General features: G+C 40.8%; 1 pseudogene; it reads left to right on the top strand.

Moving 5' to 3' along the window:
- The window catches only part of LOC110138434 (nicotinamide/nicotinic acid mononucleotide adenylyltransferase 1-like), a 32343-nt pseudogene extending 13552 nt beyond the window's left edge, over positions 1 to 18791 (top strand).
- The last annotated feature ends 262 nt before the right edge of the window (positions 18792 to 19053 follow it).

Below are 19053 nucleotides of genomic sequence, written 5' to 3'. Positions count from 1 at the left end.
TTACCAGATTTCCGTACTGTGAAGTCGATACTCTTGTAAGTACATATAGTCAGGGTGCTGGGAACTTGGGTACCATTATGGTAGTATCAACTTTCCTGAGTCTAATGTGCTAAGATCTTTGGACCTTATGCTGGACCAGCTAGACATGCCTATAAACTCTAAACTTCTATAAAGTTTCCCTGAACTTGACAAAAATAACTATTACTCTTGGCATACCTATTTGAAAATGGCTAATTTTTTATTTCAAGATGGTGGGCTGAACTCATAATTTTATTGGTTAAAATTGGTTAGTTTCTTCCTGTATTATCTTGCAGAGGACAAGTATAAAATGCTCAGTGGTTGAGTTGAAGCTAAAACCTCTTCATTTATCTGCATGCTTCTAGTTACAGATCCATCTGGTTCTGTCAAAAGGTCCATTTGAAAAGAGGTACTAGACCTACACTATGATCAGAAATGGGTAGAAAATATTTTTTTAAAGTAACCAAGAATCTTATTTTTTTGGTTAAAACTGGCTTAACTTGTAGTATAAACATACCAGGAGCTCTTAGAGTTAAGGAGGAGGTAAGAGTAGACAGGATGCAATGATTTGGCAAGCTCTAAGGTGACACCGGAGAAGGCACTGGTGACCCACTCCAGTCTTCTTGCCTGGAAAAATCCCATGGATGGAGGAGCCTGGTAGGCTGCAGTCCATGGGGTCACTAAGAGTCGGAAACGACTGAGCGACTTCACTTTCGCTTTTCACTTTCATGCATTGGAGAAGGAAATGGCAACCCACTCCAGTATTCTTGCCTGGAGAATCCCAGGGATGGGGGAGCCTGGTGGGCTGCTGTCTATGGGGTCACACAGAGTCGGACACGACTGAAGTGACTTAGCGGTAGAAGCAAGGTGACACCATCACTTCAAATTCAAGAGAAATCTGGTCTAGGCAAAATCTAGTCCAATACCGCAAGAATTAAGACACAGGGGTCAGGGCTGTGACAGAGCTTCTCAGCTAATCCACGTCTCAGCATCTAGTAGATGTCCCAGTGGAATTACGGAAGTTATATAGGTATTATTATTTGCCTATCCAATATCCTTTATGTCTTTCTTACTTGTAGATGGTGATATAAATGGATAATTATCTCTAATATGCATTTCTTCATCTTCAAGAATTAGAATTCCCCCCAAATTAGCTGGTAATGACCACCTAGAATGTATTTCTCAGCCTCCTTTTCAGCAAAGTGTACCCATGTGACTAAGATCTAGCTAATGGTATGTAAGCAGAGAGATACATGGAACTGTCAGAAAGTGTCTTTAAGGTCTCCAGCTTCTCTCTCTTCTAGCTAGTTGCACTAAAGATATGAATGCTGAAACAGGGGCATCCATAGTGTGTTATGGACTGGATGTTTGTATCCCCTAAAATTCATATGTTGAAGCCCTAACCACTATGATGGGATTAGAAGAGATGACTTTGGGAAGTTTTAGATAAAGTCATGAGGGTGGAGCCCCCATCCTGGGATTAGTGTTCTTATAATAACAGGAAAAGAGATCAGAGCTCTCTCTTTCTGCAGGGGCTCTTCCGGATCATGAGAGTCTCTGAGGAGCAGAAAGATGAGTGTTCCTCTGTCTTTTCCAAGGTTCCCTGATGACTTTGTGAAGCCAATTTACCAGTACTGGACCACTTGTGTTTGGACTTCTTTTACCCAAAGAAACAAATTTTCTGGGTTTAAGTCACTTTATTCTGGTTCCCATTTGGCACTAATGGTAAAGAACCTGCCTGTCAACGTAGGATACATACAAGACTGAAGTCTGATCTCTGGGTCAGTACGATTCCCTGGAGGAGGAGATGGTAACCCACTCCAGTATTCTTGCCTGGGAAACCCCATGGACAGAGGAGCCTGGTGGCCTACAGAGCATAGGGTTGTAAAGAGTTGGATGCAACTGAGAGACTTAGCATGCACACATTCTGAGTCTTCTATTAGGTGCAGCCAAATCTAATCCTATCTGATAGAGCAGTTCATTAGAGTTATTGAGAAGGTACAGGAAAAATGGGCCAAACCCAGAGACCTGGGACATGGGGCTTGTGTCTCATCTTGCTGGGAAGCTGTAGTGGAAGTATCAGCTTCCTGGCCAACACCTGGCTGATCAGTCATGATCACTAATGGAGTTAGTTCCAGGTCAGTGTAAGAACCCTGATCACTGGCGGGGAGGAGCAGCTAGCATGCTTCCAGAGCAGGTACTCATGGCTTTGGCACAGCTGGGTCTGCAAGGGTCAGGCCTTGAGTGTCTGACATAGGCTGGACACAGGCAGCAGCAGGCAGAGTCGACCTAACCCGTGCCTCTTTAAGACACAAGTAAGGCAGAACAATATGCAGGACATCTCTCTTCTCTAGGGGTGAAAGCAGCTGGATGACTCTCTAACATCCACACTTGTGAGACCCAGCTTTGCTCCTCTCTCTCTGTCATGTGTGGGCCAGCTGCATCCTCACTGGTCCTCATTTTCCCTGCATTGAGCTCATTCACTCCCAGGGGATCAATCCAACTGTGAATACTCTGGACTCCAAAGTGTGGGAAAACTGGAGACACAAACAAGTGAAGCCTCAGTGCTCAGGGGCAGAGAGTACTGTCTTGCCCTCGCTTAGGATCATATCAGACCTGGAATGTGGTCTTGTTGCAGTGACTTCATATCAGAGACACTTCTAGACAGTGACTCTGGGAGGGAGCCTGCTGCTGAGGAAGGAGGAGGAAGGTCTGTGTGCTGGAGTTCAGAGGATCCTGGGCTCCTATGAGAACTATCAGCTTGGAGCTTTTATCATCAAAGAGGTAAGGTGGGTGGAAGCACGCTGTGAAATACAAAGTGCCCTACAGATTTCTGTATTAATGGAGAGAAAAACAACAAAATCACTCTATTCACCACTGTTACTGAGATGATGAGGTGCTGACCCCCTTCAACCTGCCCAGAGACTGCAAGTTGCCCTTTTGTTAACTTCTTTCCATCTAGGCTGCTCTTGGGGTTTATTTTACCCAAAGGTCATGTAGGTTAACAAAAATGGGGGGAATGAAACCTTTAGAATGACTTGCCTCAGAACCTATTCCTTTCCGGGGGTGACTTGTTCAGAGTCCTATTGCAAACATAAATGACAGATCAGTGTATCTTCAAAATTAACTATGCTAATGATGTGTGCTCAGTTGCTCTTGATGTATACTCAGTCGTGTCCTACTCTTCATGACCCCAAAGACTGTAGCCCACCTGGCTCCTCTGTCCATGGGATTTTCCAGGCAAGAATACTGTTGTGGGTACCATTTCCTACTACAGGGGATCTCTCTGACCCAGGGATTGAACCCACATCTCTTGTGCCCCCTGCATTGGCAGGCATGTTCTTTACCATTAGTGCCACCTGGGAAGCCCCGAGGTGAGACTAATGATGAGATACCCTAATTATGTATGATACATATTAATCACATGCCCCAAATAACATGCTATTTACTACTATTTACCTCCATTTCCAAAAGTGTGTTCTACTATTAATAGGTGCTATGTGAAGAAATCGTATAGAATAATTTGGGAAAATGCTGAGTTAAGCAAAGTTGAGCTAGACAAGTATTACTAGATATATGTCAGTCTGGAAGAGGGAACTGTCTATATGTAAATCCTGAAGTGAGGGCCTTTATTATCCTCTGCAAGGAATCTGACAGGATAGATAATAATTTTCTCTGCCTCTGGCTTGTCTGTCTAGATGCTTCCTCTTAAGATGGTTCATCTGGGGAATGACATAAAGTCAAAGGAATAAATGAGATGATTCATGGCGGCCATGGCAGTGCTTGAGATGGATTTTTCAAGTGTTTTTTCTGTACTTAACATCCTTAGTCTTCCAGCTTTACATATATTCTGGAGGCTACTTCATATCTTCTCTCTGACTCCCTTTTCTACTTATGATAGGCAGAATCCATCCTACTTCTTGCAGCCTAGGTCACTGAGTAATGCAGAACTTACATGAGTTTCTTTACTGCTGGACTCTCAGAACCTTAAAATTCTAGTTTGCATTGTGATTCTCCAAAAGGCACTCAAGAGTGTGGCATTTTCCGAAAGTGTTTGCTCCAGAAGATCCATCTCCACACCTCTTTCCAGCTCCCTGTCAACATCTCTTAGGGTTAGTGTTCCATGGAACACACTGGTGGAAATGCTGATTTAGCTAAATGAGAAGACATCTTGGTGGTCGTGGTACAAAAGAGTTAATTTCACCGAAAGAAGGGAACAGTTTCCTTCCATGATAAATCCAGGTTATCATAATAAGATTATGTCTTATCATGAATTCATAGTGAATTTTCTCTAGAGGACCATCACTGACCTCACATACACAGTCTTCTGTAAATATCCTCCAAGCTGGCAACAAGATCTGGGGACTGTAGTAGATGCTTGTGGAGCACTTTAAAGTGCTTATAAGAGCCAAATATGTCTTACTTTTATGCTATCCATTACATTTGCTAATGATTTAGGTCAACTGGGTAAGCAATGTGGTCATTCATAATTAATTTTGCTTTTCCTTATAGCCAATGACTTTAACCACTGGATCATTTGTATTTTTATACAATATGCAGTCTTCCAGGAACACACAAAAGCTTAATGGGTTTTATTATGTGCAATCCCTGATCCATGATTAACATGCAGTTTAATGAGTATAATTTCAAGAAATCTTGAAACTTGAGGCCCCCTGCTTCTTCTACAAAGCCAGGCACTGGAATGAAAAGTTTGCCACACTAATGGGTTTTGAATGTTTTAAATGGAAGGTTATTCTCACATAAATGAGACTTTCCTTGAGAGCTTGTTAACAATGCTGATTTCTTTTGCAGTCCTAAATATTCTGATTCCGTAGGTTCATGGTGGGTGAGGCATGAGCTTTTCCACCAAATGTACCAAGAAATTTTTTAAAATTAATTAATTTATTTCAATTGAAGGATAATTACAATATTGTGATGGTTTACAATGGGGCACACTTCTCAAAATAGTAGACTACAATTCTTTTTTTTTTTTTTTTTTTTTTGAGGTTTATTGAGGGTGAAGGGAACTGGCTGCCCCAGCTGGGGAAGCTGGAAGCCAAGAGATAGTTCAGGGCACTTAAGCATGGTGTTTGTTTTTGGTTTCTTTAACTGTTTTCTCTTTCTGGAGAAATGTGTGGCCTCGCTAAAGCTGAATTTGAAAGGGAGGGTGGGATGAACCGGGAGATTAGGATTGACATATATAATTCGCATGTGTAAAACTGATAACCAGTGGGAACCTGCTGAATAGCACAGAGAGCGTGGCTTGGTGCTCTGTGATGACCTAGTGTGGTGGGGCTGGGGGAAGCCAGAGGGAGGCTCAAGAGCGAGGGGTATATGTACACATATAGCTGATTCCCTGCATTATACAGCAGAAACTAACACAGCACTGTAAAGAAACTGTACTCCAACTTAAGAAAAGAACCAGAGGAACTCAATATTTGGAAACATTCCCTGAACACATGCATACAGCTTGCAGGCATGCAGTTTGTCTGGAATTCTGAGTATGGAAGGCTATAGCGTAGCAAAAACTGGGCTGTCCAGGTTATATTAGATCTTACTTTCTGTAGATGCTCTTTCACCAACACCTCTCTGGGATCCTGTTGGTCATTCTAAGAACCATAAGAAGATACACTGGAGCTATGCTTGACCTGTCCCTGTCTCTGTGGCCTCCATTCTTCCAACAATTGTCTGCATCCTTGCCTAAGTACACCACATACTTCATCCCACCTGATAGGCGCGTGGACATGTGTGTTCCTGAAATGCTATGGAGTGAAACGATGGGCTGCTTTTATCTTACTCCAGTTTTCAACTGCTCCCACTGAAGTGTCGGGGGAAGGTGATGCTCAGTGATAAGATCATTTACTCAGTCCTCTAACAATATCTGAGTACTTGGCTTTGCTTCTTTACTGGGGATTCAGGGTAGTTGTTCAACCTTTTTAATTTTCTAGGTTGAAAAATAGCATAACAATATTATTCCCCTTTCAGGGCTGTTAGGATTAAATGAGATAAGGCAAAGTATTTAACATGATTCCAGGCAGATGGGGCTCAAAAAGTGTTAACTGTATCTCTTCTTCCTTCTCCTCTCTCTATCTCCTGATCTTCCTGCCCTCTTTCCTACTCCTTTCTCCTAAGTGACAGGCAGCTCAACTTCTATTTAGGAAGCGTGATTAGGTTATGCAATCAGGTTGGAGGAGGAAGAGGAGTGGGCTAGAGAAATTGTCTTAATACATTTGTTCAGTGCAACTTCCCTTGAATAATGTGTTTATTTGAGATGGCTGAGAATGGGACAATGAACATCCACAAGCTGTCCGCTGGTTCCACCAAGTACTAAACCAAGGACCTTGGGAGACACAATGATGATGGAGACACTTTTTGTCCTTCAAGGAATACAATTAAGGGAGACATCTGTGGTTTGACGAGCTGCTCATATATAATACAACGGACATGACTCAGGCTTCCGTGGTGGCTCAGGCAGTAAAGAATCTGCCTGCAATGCGGGAGCCCTGGGTTTCATCCCTGGGTCGGGAAGATCCCCTGAAGGAGGCTGTGGCAACCCACTCCAGTACTCTTGCCTGGAAAATGCCATGAACAGAGGCGCCTGGTGGGCTAGTCCACGGGGTCGCAAAGAGTCAGACACGATTGGGTGACTAACACACACAGGTTACATTACTTATGTTAGAAATATCCTTGGCTATGGCAGCACAGAGGAGGGAGCAATTAATTCTTAGATAATGTATTATCTCTAATTCAGAATCAGAAAAAAGGATGTGCCCGTCTGCTAAAAACAACAATACTGTCATGTGTATATTGCATCAAGAAGATTATTAGGGAGAATATCAACAAAGACAATATTGTATCCATCAAGGCATATCTACAGGCTCAGGAAGAAAATGGTAGTGGGAAGGATCTGAGGAGCTTCTTCCCTACAGCAGAGTTCTGATTTCACCCACAAACCTTGGTAAAGGAGTTCTGCTCTTATGCAGAAATAGTGATGGTGAAGTTGAGAGATACCAGGAGAAACCAGTGTTTGCCTTTAGTTGTAGGCAATAAATTGTGTGGGAAATGTCAATTTCAAAATTCCTTCTTCCTACATGATTCAATGTGAGTAAGACAGAATCATTGTTGTTGACTATAAAATCCATCTCAAAGACTCAAAAATCATTAATGTCCAATAATACTGATTTGTTTTCTGTTAAATCTGAGTCTTGCAGGTACTATAAGTCTTTCCTTTGGCAGAAAATTCAATAATTTGTTATCACTGAAGGTAAAAGTAGTCTCAAAAATGTTTAGTTTTGTTTTGGTGTTATACACCTTTAGTCCATAAAATGCTAGCTGTGTCTCCATAATTCTCTCCTGGAGAATTAATTAAGCTTCTTGTTTCTGAAGTTTACTACTTGACTATGTTTTTGTTGGAGGTCTGGTGGGAATTCTCATTTATTTTTGGTCTTATGGGAAAATTTTCTATGTTAAAAATTGCAGAGTGGAGAACCATAGACTGATAATACTATTATATGGCAACAAGTTTTCTATCTTATTTTTAAAATGAAAACAATATTGGTAACCTCAAAACCTGACAGAATTTTTTTAAAATGCTTCCTCAAAGTCTTCATCTGAAAAAAAAAGTGCCAATTTTCAGACACTAAACTTATGTTAAAGTATTCTTTGTTGAACAACAAACAGTATGCTGTTCATCAGTCAAAAATCCCACGATATAATGATATTCACTGGGGAAAGCTCATGGAACACATATACATACAGATAAATTTCATTTTTAATGAAAGTGTGTGTTAGTCACTCAGTTTTGTCTCACGCTTTGCAATCCCATGGACTGTAGCTCACCAGGTTCCTCTGTCCATGGAATTCTCCAGGCAAGAATTCTGGAGTGGATAACCATTCCCTTCTCCAGGGGATCTTCCTGGCACAAGTATAGAACCCAGGTCTCCTGAATTGCAGGTGGCTTCTTTACCATCTGAGCCACCAGGGAAGACCATTTTTAATGGGCTCAAATGCAAATAGTAGAATGCAATCTTTTAGCACAAAAGAGTGTTCCAATTTGGATACAAAATTGAGTCTATTTAAATTTAGGGGATTTTTAAAGAGGGTTGACAAAGAGGCTTCTTTGAGACAAACCCTGCTGGTTTTCATTTTGACTGATCAGACACACTCAGGCTAACCCAGGTGGGTTCCAGGTTGCTGATTTCCTTCTGTTCGTGCACTTTGAAATTAAGGGCACTTTTCAAGAGACAAGCATATTTGAAAAACAGAAGAGGGAAAATCAGAGGGAGCCAATGGCACATTTTAGTGTGTTACGAGTAATAATAAACGTCCCTAAAGGTCAGTCTTTGTCTCTCAGTCATTCCTCTCCAATATTATTTCTTTCCCCCAGATTCCCTAGGTTGTTCATTTTTGTACAACATGCCTCCTTCTTCCCTATTGGACACCTAACAGATGAGGGATCCCAGCCCACAACTGGGCTGAGTCAATCAGATTTTCTCTTTTAAGATGAGAACAGAGGGACCTGGGAAGGAGAGTTGCAGAAGCTTAACGGAAAGGTTTCCCAGCATCTGGGGCTGTGGGGACAGAGATGTGTCTGTATAATGCTGTGGAGTCTTAAGGGAGCTGAGAAGCCTTGAGGAAACAGAGAAGCTGCCCTGGCTTGAAGAGTCAACTCTTCTGTCTGCGAGAATGCAGGGAGTGGGTAGGGGAGTCAATTTCTACTTCACAGTTCTGGTTCTGCAGGGGGGTGGGTCCAGATGTCACTTCACCTGCTGTTTGTGGATTCTGTGTGCGCCCCTGAATCCCTACAAACACCTTACTGCACATTTGCCTGGTGTGACTACACTTCTGTTATTTGTAACTACAAAAACCTGATCAGGATGGAAATCAGGTTAAAAGTGCTATGGTTCTCCTTTTAGAAAATTTTATACATGGTCATGACTTTTATAGCAGTGATTGCAGCATTAAATATGAAAGCGGGATTGGCCTTTTAAAACAGAGAAAATTCCTTTCTATTGGAATTAAGGAGAAGTAGACTCATCCACTGACCTTTGAGTGTCGTTTGCTAAAAGCAAAACATGGTATTTGCCCATATCAAGAAGTGTTAAGGGCCAATCCATTGCCTCACTGAGCCTGCAGCTAGGTTGAGGGAGACAAATACAACATCTGAAACAAACAGAGAATAATTCAAGGCAGGTAATGATTGCTAGCTAAATCATGGGGTGCTGACTAGATGGGCATATGATCTAAGAAGAAGAGGTTGGAACAGACTGGAACCTCAGAAATGAGAGAGGCAAGCTCTCTTCAAGAGAGCTGCAAGAGCTTCAAGAAAGGAGGGCTCAGTCTCTGGAATGGGTAGCTGAACTGGGGTGGAGGAGGGTTTCAGCAAGGGCAGGCAGGTAGGAAGGAGCCAAGAATGAGGATGCATGTGTGAGTGCTCAATGTCTCTGTAGATGGGGCCCCATCTGACCCCAAGCTTCTGGTCCACTGGGCAGACGAGACACACAGAGATGAAAATGCTTCCGAGATAGATGCAAGGTAAGACATGGCCAGAAGTCAAAGAAATGTCTTGAGTTACTTATGACTTGGAGGGAGTTAGGAAGAGAATGAATGTACTGAGAAATGATGGGCAGGAGAATGGTTTCAAATCGAGACTGGTACAGCCAGTGGGTCAGATGATGAAAAGTGTGAACCCAGGCTTGTAGTGATATACAACCATTGTTAAATGAATTTTCAACTTACAAATGGATATCAGCTCTTGCTACTTATTAGCATAAAACTAGATTCTCCTTTTGGGCTTCTATACCTTCTATTAACAAATAGCCTATCTGATCTCGTGTCTCCTCATTACTAGCACTGTGACAGGTTGGGTGCATGAGACAAGTGCTCGGGCCTGGTGCACTGGGAAGACCCAGAGGGATCGGATGGAGAGGGAGGTGGGAGGGGGGACCGGGATGGGGAATACATGTAAATCCATGGCTAATTCATTTCAATGTATGACAAAAACTACTGTAATGATGTAAAGTAATTAGCCTCCAACTAATAAAAATAAATGGAAAAAAAAAAAAAGAATTGGAATTGAGGAGGCTGTTCCCAGTGTGTGGAATGTCATAAACAAAGACATAGCTTCTGGAAAGTCTTAAACTTATGTGGAACATAGGATGTGCATCAACCATTGTTCTTAAAGTTATTTTGGTAATGAAGGCATTTTCCTTCCTTCTTTCTTATAAGCATTAGAACATTCCAGTTCAGTTCAGTTCAGTCACTCAGTCGTGTCTGACTCTTTGCGACCCCATGGACTGCAGCACGTCAGGCTTCCCTGTCCATCACCAACTCCTGGAGCTTACCCAAACTCATGTCCATAGAGTTGGTGATGCCATCCAACCACCTCATCCTCTGTCGTCCCCTTCTCCTCCCGCCTTCAATCTTTCCCAGCATCAGGGTCTTTTCAAATAAGTCAGTTCTTCGCATCAGGTGGCCAAAGTATTGGAGTTTCAGCTTTAACATCAGTCCTTCCCCTGAACACCCAGGACTGATCTCCTTCAGGATGGACTGGTTGGATCTCCTTGCAGTCTAAGGGACTCTCAAGAGTCTTCTCCAACACCACAGTTCAAAAGCATTAATTCTTCAGCGTTCAGCTTTCTTTATAGTGCAACTCTCACATCCACACATGACTACTGAAAAAACCATAGCCTTGACTAGACGGACCTTTGTTGGCAAGGTAATGTCTCTGCTTTTTAATATGCTGTCTAGGTTGGCCATAACTTTCCTTCCAAGGAGTAAGCGTCTTTTAATTTCATGGCTGCAGTCATCATCTGCGGTGATTTTGGAGCCCATTAGAACACTAGGTTTTGTTTTGGTTTTTTTAAGTATTTTAAAATTTATTTTAATTAATTAATTAATTAGGCTGCACCAGGTCTTAGTTGCAGCTTATGGGGTCTAGTTCCCTAACCAGGGATTGAACCAGGGCCCCCTGCATTGGGAGCACAGAGTCTTAACTGCTGGACCACCAGGAGAGTTCCAAATTTTATTTTTTATTTTTTTTTTTTTACTTATTTACTTTTGGCTGCACCACATGGCTTGCAGGATCTTAGTTTCCTGACCAGGGATCAAACCAGTGCCCTTGGCAGTGAACGCACAGAGTAAAACCATTTTCATATTAAGAAATCTCAAGTGGAAGCTCAGTGAACAAAATAGATGAAAATTATTAGTTCTGGCAGAACTGGAGGAGCGGGTCTGGGACCCACTTGTTAAATGCCATGCCCCTCTCCCTACCCTTAAGGCTTGCCGACAGTACTTAGGTTTTCCTTTAGTTAGCTGCATGAAAATCTGAAGCATTGGAAAGTAGAGGGCTGTCACAGTCAGGGATGGTGAGAAAGCAGCGATTGTGAGAGAATTCAGTTGTGAGGTGGTGCATCTCAGCCTGGGATGGAGGGGGAAGTAGAGGGAACAGAGAGGAAATAGTCACTTGTCCTACTTCCTATGTGTTTATCAGAACCGAACATTATACCTTCTTCTGCTCCTTGATTTTCATTTCTATCAGTGGTGCTCATAATCTCCTTTGGAATACTGAGTGAGGAGTTTTCAATAGATCCCTAAGCTGCAGTCCTTGTGCTGGGAATAAAGAAAAGTTAATAGATGAGCAGTGCCAACTGCCTAATTTTCAGGGTTCATCTCATAGGTGTTTCTTCGAGAAGTGTACCTGTCTTTCCTCTTTCAGATATAAGCTGCCTTTTATGTATTTCTGACATTTTACGGTTTCCTGATTAGGAAGAAAGTGGGCTTCCCAGGGGGTTATATTAAATTGAATAGATTGTCAGATAGCACTCACTGAAGAGTTACAACAAAAAAGAGGACCACATTCATCTCTCACTTTTTATGTTCATGTAGAATTCTTTTTTCCCTGCTTCCAAATTGAGTCTCTATTGGTTTTGGCCAGTTAACTTGGCTTCCCATCCTAAAACATGGATCTACTCGAGCTGATTTCAATGAGAGGTGAGGTTATAATGACACAGCCTCTAGAAGGGACACTGATGGACTCATTTATCCATCAGCATTCATAGTCTTTATTAACCAAGCAGAGTTGATTGAAATATCTTGGCAACCAATGCACATTTGCTGTACTGAAGTAATTTGGTGAATGGGAAAATAACATTAGTCTACAATGAAAGACTAATATGTGAGGTTCAGACAGTGAGTTCTTAAATGGTCAAATTTACACTGTTGTTAAGAACTTACCTAAGGAAATCTACATACTAAAAAGTAGAAAAGGACCTCCCCCCTCCAAAAAAAACCAACCTTTCAAGATGGCCATATTTGCTCTTCAACAATCAGAACTGCCTTATGAAATTAAAAAGGGGGAAAACATCAACTGGACCAAATATTTCCAAGTAAACATTTGAAGTACAGTTCTGAGTATGCTGTTCCTCTGCTCAAAATCTGTCCATGGATAAACTCAGGCTTCTCTAAGGCTTGGCTCAGAACTCCCTCGCTAGCTGCGTCTCCACCTGTTGCCTCCATGGGCCCCACAGACGCCACTTCTCAGGCAGAGCTCCTAGGTCCCATCTCTGTGCCTCTGCTCTAGGTGTTGTGAGCTGCTGAGACATTTCGATACCATCCTGCCAGAATCTTAAGGAAACTCCACTGTCTGGTTTATATGCTGCTGTTCCCTTTTGTGAAGATGTTCATTCATTCAGTATCCCTGAAGAGGTGCTCTCTTTCCTTTGTCTTACTTTAGATGTTTGAAATGAGCTTATAGGACATTCCTGCCTCCTGCCTAACCACTTTTTTAAAAAGATATTTGTGTGCATGACTTATAAATCTCTAAAGTAGATGCTGACATATGGATAAACAGTGGGGGATATGTAGGCTTTGGGATGAGCTTGATCTGAGCTCAGATTTTAGCTTCACCAGCTAGTATCTGGCTTGGGCAAATTCTGTATCTGCTCTGTTCCTCTATGTCATCTGTTAAATGAGGATCAAATTAATGACCCCCAGAGGGGTGATTATCAGTGGGGTTTCCCTGATAGCTCAGCCAGCAAAGAATCTGCCTGCAATGCAGAAGACCTTGGTTCAATTCCCAGGTTGGGGAGATCTGGAGAAGGGATAGGTAAACCATTCCAGTATTCTTGGGTTTCCCTGGTGGCTCAGTTGATAAAGAATCCGCCTGCAATGCTGGAGACCTGTGTTCAATCCCTGTGTTGGGAAGATCCCCTGGAAAAGGGAAAGGATACCTGCTCCAGTATTCTGGCCTAAAGAATTCCAAGGACTGTACAGTCCTTGGGGTTGCAAACAATTGGACACGACTGAGAAACTTGACGTTCACTTGACTTTCCTTTTCAGTGTGATTAGGAATATGCAAGAGATCAAGAATATGAAGCTCAAGTTTGGCCCCTAACTTCAAGGTAGGAGCTCACTGAATTGGAGTTTGCCTTTGTATTCTCTACATCATTTAGTATGGGTCCCTGAACTGTTAAGGTGCTCAATAACGTTTTCCAAACTGAATTAAAATGAACAAGAGATTAGATTTGGGGAAATTCCCTGGTGGTCCAGTGGCTAAGACTGGACCAAATGCAGGGGGCCCTGGTTTATCCCCTGGGTGGGGAACTAGATCCCACATGCCACAACTGAGAGTTTGCATGCTGCAACTAAGACCCAACACAGTCAAATAAATAAATAAAAATAAATTTTAAAAAGGGATTAGATTTGGAACTTTACTGGCAATATTAACTCTTTTCAGATCTCTTAGTGCTACCTTGTACATCAAAACACTAACATACAAAATTGGCTAGAAAGCAAAACACTGTGCTTTACGCATTTTTTTTTTTGGTAAGGTGGAGGCCCACTCAGCAACCAAACAGGAAGTGTGATGAGGCCATTTTCTCTTGCATCCTCCTGCCTTAGTCCTAGAGGCCAGGCTCTTTTTGGAGACAGGCTTCTAGCTATGAGCTTCTATAGTGGAGAAACCATATATGATATGCTGGACCCCACAGTGACTAGGAGAGCAACCAGTAATCTGGTTGGTGTCCAGGCTCTGAGGTGATGGAAGCCTTCTGCTTCAGTAACCCCAGCTTCCTAACATGGTTCAAGTGATTAGGCAGTGCACTTCAGAAAGCCCTAATCGAGCTTCTATTAATGTGCCTAAATCCAGACAGTGTAAAGTGCCTGATCTACACCTAGAGAACAGCTTTCTTCAGAAGGGTGTGCCATTTTATTGTGAGCTGCTTCCAACTGAATTTTTTAAAATCATAAATGCATACTTGCCTCCACTAGGTTTTTCATTTTTAAACAAGTACTATTTGTTCATTGTAGACAATTTGAAAAATATATAAAAGCACAATGTCATACCTAAATGTTAACATAGCTTTTATTTTTAAAATGATTACATCCTATAAATGCTGTTTTGAAAACTACATTTGTATCTCAATTTACTGTGTTCCTTCTCCTATGTCAATAAATTTTCTTTGACAACAGCAAGTTGAAAGATGCCTAGTCTTCTGTCACAGAGGTTCCATGCTTTACTTATCCAATTCCATAGAGCTGAAAATTTTTAATAACGCTGAAATAAATATCCTTTCATATATGTCATTTCACATATTCTTTTTGGGTAAATTCATAGAAAAATGATTTCTAGATAGAAGGTATCTGTAAACGTTGCCAAATCATAACATTCGTACCAATTTTCACTTTTCTATTGTCTGACAGTTATTTCATTTTGTTACTATTGTAACTTCTACTATTAAAAAGATCCTCGAATATGATTTTTTCATCCCTATTGTTTTTATAGGGCAAATACAATTGCAGTATCAAAAATATAAGCATGTTTGAAGATTTCACCCATATTGCCAAATTTCCTTCTAGAAAGGTTATTCATTCTCACCTCTAGTGATTAGAATTCTATTTATTTCTCAGGATGCTTGCCAGGAACTTATCATTTTTTTTTTTTTTTTTTGCTAATAAGATTGTCCAAGAACAGCAGTTCAGTATTTTGATTTGTATTTCTTTGATTGTTAATGAGGTCGAACATAATTTCATGTGTTTGTTTTCAGTCTTAAGATTTATTAATATAGTAACTCAACTTTACAAGTAGCTTTTTTAGTATTAGAATTAGATCACAACACTCCTGTTTCGGCTGAATTAATTAGCTTTGATACTGTTAATCAACAACTATTTATTGAGCCCTGACTGCCTGCAGAACTGTGACAGCCTCAGAGAGGAGGCTGCAGAGGAGAAAAGGTGAGTTCCTATCTCTAAGAAAATGACCAGCTGGAGAGAAAATTCAGATGCATACAAACAGATCATTTAAAATTGGAGACCTTGTATGTTTTGTTTAATATTTATAATATGTAAAATAATAATAATAATACAAAAATATCTGTTTAAGTGCTGCACTCGATAAGACAGCAAATTTGGAAAAGCCAATAGTGGCCACAGGACTGGAAAAGGTGCTTTTATTCCAATCCCGAAGAAAGGTAATGTCAAAGAATGTTCAAGCTTCCATACAATTGCACTCGTTTCACATGCTAGCAAGATTATGCTTAAAATCCTTCAAGCTAGGCTTCAGTGGTATGTGCACCAAGAAATTCCAGATGTTCAAGCAGGATTTAGAACAGGCAGGGGAATGAGAGATCAAATCATCAACATCCACCAGATCATGGAGAAAGCAAGGAAATTCCAGAAAAACATCTACTTCTGCTTCACTGACTATGCTAAAGCCTTTGACTGTGTGGATCGCAACAAACTGGAAAGTTCTTAAAGAGATGGGTATACCAGACCACCTTACTTGCCTCCTGAGGAACCTGTAAGCAGAACAAGAAGCAACAGTTAGAACTGGACATAGAACAACCAACTGGTTCAAAATTGGGAAAGAAGTATGTCAAGGCTGTATATTGTCATCCTGATTATTTAACTTATATGCAGTACATCATGAGACATGCTGGGCTGGATGAAGCACAAGCTGGAATCAAGATTGCCGGGAGAAATAACAACAACCTCAGATAGGCAAATGATACCACTTTAATAGCAGAAAGTGAAGAGGAACTAAAGAGCCTCTTGATGAAGGTGAAAAAGGAGAGAGAAAAAGTTGGCTTAAAACTCAACATCAAAAAAACAAAGATCATGGCATTCAGTCCCATCACTTCATGGCAAATAGATGGGAAAAAAATGGAAACAGTGACAGACTTTATTTTCTTGGTCTCCAAAATCACTGCAGACGGTGGCTGAAAACATGAAATTAAAAGATGCTTCCTCCTTGGAAGAAAAGCTATGACAAACCTAGATAGCCTCACTTTGCCAGCAAAGGTCCATATGGTCAAAGCTATGTTTTTTTCAGTAATCATGTATGGATGTGAGAGTTGGACTATAAAGAAGGCTGAGTGCTGAATAATTGAGGCTTTTGAACTGTGGTGTAGGAGAAGACTCTTCAGAGTCCTTTGGACAGCAAGGAGATCAAACCAGTCAATCCTAAAGGAAATCAACCCTGAATATTCATTGGAAGGATTGATGCTGAAGTGACAAGACTTTGGCCACCTGATGCAAAGAACTGACTCATTAGAAAAGACCCTGATGCTGGGGAAGATGGAGGACAAGAAGAGAAGGAGGCGACAGAGGATGAGATGGTTGGATGGCATCACCAACTCAAGGGACATAAACTTGAGCAAACTCCAGGAGATAGTGAGGGACAGAGAAGCCTGGCATGCTGCAGTTCATGAGGTCACAAAGAGTTGGACACAACTTAGTGACTGAACGACAACAGTTTTTATCAGCATGATCATTTCTTACTGTAACAGCAACAAAGATGAAGGCATAGTATTACATTGTAGTCCTTAGTATTAATATTTCTGAAGAAGTTAGATACATGCCTTTCTGATGATCTGATTGAGTAAAGAAGTAGAGCCTTCAAAATCTAGAGTCAGAATTACTGCTAAATCTTTCCCCAATTCATTTAAAAATTTTTATTGAAATATAAGTGATTTTCAATGTTGTGTTAGTTTCAGTTGGACGGCAAAATGATTCAGTTAAATGTACATACACACACATACATACATATACCAAGATATTGAGTATAGTTTCCTGTGCTATGCAGTAGGTCCTTGTTATCTATTTTATACATAGTAGTGTGTACATTTTAATCCCAATCTTCCAATTTATCACTCTCTCCTTTCTTTCCCCTCCCTGTGGCAACCATAAACTTATTTTCTATATCTGTAAGTCTATTTCTGCTTTGCAGATAAGTTCATTTGTATCATATTTTTAGATTCCACACATAAGTGGTATCATATGATATTTGTCTTTCTCTTTTCACTTAGTATTATAATCTCTAAATCCATCCATGTTGCTGTAAATGGCATTATTTCATTATTTTTCTTGGCTGAGTAAATATTCCATTGTGTCTATATACCACATCTTCCTTATCCATCATCTGTTGACAAACACTTAGGTTTCTTCCATGTCTTGGCTTTTGTAAATAGTGCTGTTGTGAACACTAGGGTGCTGGCCAACCCAGTTCAAAATCAGTTGTTTCGATTGGTATTTTAACAGCCACGGTACCAATGATTGAAGGAGATTAAAGATGAGAAAAATATGAGATTGCTAATGCCCAGGAACCCAAAGTTTAGGTATCCAGTTATTGATCAAAACTAGTTTTCAATGTTTCATTTATTTATGCATTCAACACATGTGTAATAGGCTTCCCAGGTGACTCAGTGGTAAAGAATCCACCTGCCAAGCGGGAGACATGGGTTCAATCCCTGTGTTGGGATGATCCCCTGGAGAAGGAAATGGCAACCCACTCCAGTATTCTTGCCTGGGAAATCCCATGGACAGAGGAGCCTGGCAGGCTGCAGTCCATGCAGTGGCAAAGAATCAGATACAACTTAGTGATTAAACAGCAGCACATTTGCATGTTTAATAAGTCTGAGAAACTGAGTTAGGGACTGTTTTACAAGGATCAACAATTTTTCAGGAGAAGAGAAATAGCTAAAACATAATGTGGTAAAACTATTACAATAGTGATAAATGCAAAGTGCAAGGGAGCACAGAAGAAAAAGTAAATCTGTGTGCCTCTGTATTTGATGTCAGAAAAGTCTTCTGAGAGAAAGTGACATTTTATCTAGGTTGCAAAGCTGCATAAGAGTTCATCAGATCACTTGCTACTAAGAATTTAAAGTGAGTGGAAGTGGATACACAGAAAAGTCTTCAGAAGGAGTGAGTAGAGACTGCTAAGATGCTCAGACTCCATCAAGAAAAACTGGAGGCTAGTAGCTATGATCACCAGTAAAGTTCATCTATGCTAGAAAGACCTGAATGGAACAGGAAGTTAAGGAAGAGCTTAACAAAGTCAAGATTTTAGTCAAAAGAAATCCCTGGGGCCAAAAACAAAAGGTGTTCCAAAGGTAATGTTGCTGTGTGGGGCAGATATATTAGAGTCCTTTGGTGTTTTCAGTCTGAGGAAGAATGAGGATTTCACCCAAACTGTGGGAAACTATGAGCTCATATGTATTTCTATGGCTAGAAATGATGCTCAGAAATTCAACTATGAACCTGATGTGCTATGGAAACACCAGAACAACATTCAGCTGGCGAATGAGCAGATCACCAGTGACATCTCATCCACAAAGACCCAGCAAGCCCTCAAAAGGGGTCAGAGCATTCACTACTTGGTACCAGATCTTGTCCAAGAATATAGTGAAATATATAATTTGTATGGCTCTATGAATGAAGAAAGGCATTAGGGGATTATCCTGGCTCCTTTGCAGAAAAAACACTACAGAAGCTAATTCCTAAGAAACTCTACAGCATGACATTCTGGACTTCCATTTTTGGAATTTGAAATAATCAAGGTATTAGTAATGGAGGAAAGTAATTATGATCCTGTCTCATAAACTAAAACTTAAAAGTTTGGTAAAAATCATTAGCAAATTAACATCAGGTTTGTCTGTAAAAAAAAAGTTCATCAGATTGAGGAGGTAAGAAAGACCTGGGAGGCAAAGGGCACAACATACACAAAAACACAAATGTATAAAAGTAGAAAATAAGCAA

Source organism: Odocoileus virginianus, chromosome 7 (genome assembly GCF_023699985.2).
Source record: "Odocoileus virginianus isolate 20LAN1187 ecotype Illinois chromosome 7, Ovbor_1.2, whole genome shotgun sequence".
In the NCBI taxonomy this organism is placed as follows: domain Eukaryota; kingdom Metazoa; phylum Chordata; class Mammalia; order Artiodactyla; family Cervidae; genus Odocoileus; species Odocoileus virginianus.
The sequence above is the reverse complement of the archived record's forward strand: the minus strand, read 5'-3'. Positions and strand labels throughout refer to the sequence as shown.